The sequence below is a fragment of the Lathyrus oleraceus genome, chromosome 2 (genome assembly GCF_024323335.1).
Source record: "Lathyrus oleraceus cultivar Zhongwan6 chromosome 2, CAAS_Psat_ZW6_1.0, whole genome shotgun sequence".
Lineage (NCBI taxonomy): Eukaryota > Viridiplantae > Streptophyta > Magnoliopsida > Fabales > Fabaceae > Lathyrus > Lathyrus oleraceus.
In genome coordinates, this window is record NC_066580.1 from 158,544,088 (window position 1) to 158,547,748 (window position 3,661).

The 3,661-nt window shown below is 35.4% G+C and overlaps 1 long non-coding RNA gene across 3 annotated transcripts; it reads right to left on the reverse strand.

Moving 5' to 3' along the window:
* Window positions 1-1,007: 1,007 nt before the first annotated feature.
* On the reverse strand, window positions 1,008-2,858 carry LOC127118655 (uncharacterized). 3 transcript variants are annotated; one of them, XR_007802285.1, is made up of 2 exons: window positions 2,238-2,858; window positions 1,008-1,555 (listed from the first exon to the last, which is right to left on the reverse strand). It is a non-coding gene; the product is annotated as an uncharacterized LOC127118655 (long non-coding RNA). The 3 variants fall into 3 exon arrangements; XR_007802287.1 differs by having other exon boundaries at window positions 1,008-1,741; XR_007802286.1 differs by having other exon boundaries at window positions 1,654-2,858.
* Window positions 2,859-3,661: the final 803 nt, after the last annotated feature.

Here is a 3,661-nt window from a genome sequence, read left to right on the forward strand (position 1 = left end):
AATTACGGATTCAATTTCAGTTTCAACACAACTTATCCAACACAATTATTCAGCATTCAACAAATCCCAATTAGGGTCAATTCAACGGTTTATCACTACCCATTACATGCTAACCCATAATCCCCATTAAACGACGATAAACCCCCCTTACCTGGTTAATCCGGCAAATCTTTGAGCTCCAAGCTCTTCTCTTCTCCAACCTTTGCTCTCTGGTTCTTCCTCTTGCTCTGCCTCTTCAGCCGCTTCTCTGAGTTTCACGTGAAAACCTTATTTTCCAAAAATGAACTCTTTTTACTTATTCCAGCTTATATATTTCCAAATAATTATTATTCCAATAATAATAATAATTCAATAATTCCAAAATAATAATAATAATAATCCAATTATCTAATTAAATTAATAAATATATTATTAACTTAATTTAAATAATTACCATATTATTATCGGGGTGTTACACTTGCCACGTGTTTTATTAATCAGGTGGCCATGTGGTTTATATCTCATCTGAGTCCTGATCCATGACCTTTCTTGGTTAGCCGTTTGGTTCTTGGTCAGGTGTTTCCAGTGCATAATTGGATCGATATTTATTCATTCATTTTATTGTGGTTCAATCTGATTTACAAGTAGCATCACTTGGATCCACCCGTCTGTTGCATATACAACCATCATTTTGTCATCATGTCAATAATTGTTCTGATTAATTCTAACTTCGTATTGATTTCAATTTTAAATTAACTTTTGAAGTTTAAATTGATTTTGAGGTTAGATTTAATATTTGAAAATAAATTTGGTTTTAGAAATCATTTCTCTCTTTTTTCGAATTAATTTTAGAAGTTCAAGTTGAGTTGGACGATTCAAATTGATTCTTGAAAAGTCGAATTGGTTTTGGAAATTTAATCATGTCAAAAATAGAACTTAAGCCCATATATCCTTCTTTTTTTATGTTAAAAAGTCAGCATTTTGGTTGAGCCCAAATCCATTATCCAGTTTTAAACCAAATAATCCACTTCATTAAGTCCATGTCCACTTCAAATATCCAAATTAATCCATCACACATTTTTAAAACCAATAGCCAATTTTAAATCCAAACCATAAACCATACATTCATTTTCAAATGTCAATACAAATAAATTCCATGAGGCAATTGACTGCTGCAACTACTACAAGGGCCAGATGGAAGCTTGGGATGGACCCGTCTTGCTTTTATTCAGTCATGAAAAAAACTGTTGGTGCAAGCCTTGGTCGGAATGGACTTCGACCTGCTAGGTATTGGTGAACAGTGTGGTGGAGGGTGATATAGTATTAAGAAACCAACCGCAGCAACATCAAAGTCGCAGCAAAAATATAGCTTAACTGCATAACGTAATTGAAGCGCATGCTGCAAACCAAAGCTGCAGCACCAAAACCAACTTCAGCACACTGCCGACAACGCAAATACCAAATAATAATCTATCCAAATCCAGCCAAGAACAACAAATCAAAAGTTGTCGTTGCAACCTTCCACAACGAACTTCACTTCAAGAACTTTCACACCTCAAATAGAAAAGTCTCCAACCTTCAAAGATAAGAAAGAAAAGAAGGAAAATCAATTAACAGTTTATCAACCATAAAAACTCAATAACATAAATTTCACTCCCTCTCCATTCGAACAACCTTGTAACCTCCAACAACCTTCTAACCAAACTTCACCATTAACTCCAATAACCACCCTTCCTTTTTTCTCTAACAAGACCAAAAAAAACTGCAAAAAAGCACACTTCCACAAAACGGTTTGTAATAGAACTAACGATTAGTTAACCTCATAACAAACTTCTGACTGAAAATCTCTAAACTCTAACAACTTTCAACTCCTCTGTATAACTAACTTATCCATACATAGCAGAGGAGGGCCTTGATCCACAGGGATCGATCTTCATAACCAAAAATCACTCCACAACTCCATAGAAAACAAACCCGAACCTTTTCAATCAATCTCGAAACCGAAATCCAAAATTTCTCAACCGAGAAAGAAAAGAGAAAACGAATAGAAACAAAAATTGAAGAGGGAGTCCATTTTCTCTTTTGAATTAATCCTTCAATTCAAACTCAGAGGACATTGCTGCAACTCAATTCAATCCTTAAACAACATAATTTTGGCTCTCATTTTCGCAGCTCATAACTCGCTATACTCACAGAAAAGCTCAGAAGAAGACTGTAGCATAGAGTGAAACCGAAGAAGAGATTTGAGGAGGGCATACCAGGGATTTCTCGAAGCTCTTCACCAATCGCAATGCATCAATGTCATCATCACCGTGTTCGCCGCACACCATAATGATTCAACAACGTGACGGAACCGACGAACAACAATAATGGAGCATGACCAAGGAAGAAGATTAGAACGGAATCTTCGCGTCAAAACTTCATAGCGGTAAGTTTCATTCGCTTCGCATCGATTCTGTTTACTTTAATCCGTGCACGCATGAGGATGAACGAGTGGAATTTCGAACTGATGACTCACTCGGAAGCTGATTCGGGGACGTTGAAACGCGCCGATTTCGTTGCGCCGCGGCCGGATCCATTCGCGAAATGTTGGGCGTACTGTTGAGGCCACAAGTTATCGAACATGGAGAATGGGGTTTGATTTACACTGAACCCGTTCTTGAGGGTCTTTTGGTGGATCCGGTTGAGGGTCTTTGGGAAAATTTTAACTTGTACCCCTACAATTAACTCCATACCCCTACAAAAATTTAAAAATTCCCATTTTACCCTTAATTGGTTTTAACCAATTTACCATTTCATTTTTACCATTCAGTTGAAAATTGCAAAAATTACACTTTCACACCCCTCGCACCGGAACTCTTGCAAAAAGACTTCCGGTATGTATTTTTTCAAACCGGAAGACTTTAGGAAAGACTTCCGGAACACAAAAAAAGCAAACCGGAACACTTAAGGAAAGAGTTCCGGTTCAGATAAAAAAAAATTCAAAAAATTTTGCATACCGGAACTCTTTGGAGAAGTGTTCCGGTATGCATTATGTGTGTTCCGGAAGTCTTTCCTAAAGTCTTCCGGTACGTTTTTTTTTTTTAATTTTTTTTTTTTTTTTTTTACAAAAATGAGGGTATTTTGGTCAAAAAAAATTTAATGTAGGGGTATGGATACAATTGTAGGGGTATAGGGTAAAATTTTCGTCTTTTGGTGAATCCGGCTTGGATATTGGGCTTATGGCCCAAGTGTGTTTTCGCGTACACCCCCAACCAAGTGGATCTTACCTCCCTGTAGCCCATGTTTGCCTCTAATTCATAATCCCTTATTATTCCATAATTAATCCTTAATTTATTCGTTTTAATTCTAGTTTTTTTTTTATTAATCTTAATGCTGAGTTGTTAATCCAGGTTAGGATTACAAAAATTCTTGATTTTAGGTATTAGAAATTAATTCATTTGGTTGTTTAGTTAGTTAATCCGTAATTATATTTAGTTAGAATAATTCGGTATAATTAGGTTTAATCATTTCTAGATTAGATTTAATTTTTTAACTTTCCAGGATTAAATTTCATTTGATTAAGCATGTCATGATTAGATTTTAGTCATTAGGTTTTGATAATCCTTTTTGTTGATTTTGTGTCTATTAATATAGTTGTATAGTGATTTTACCATGATTAGACCTTAGGCTAAATTTTCAT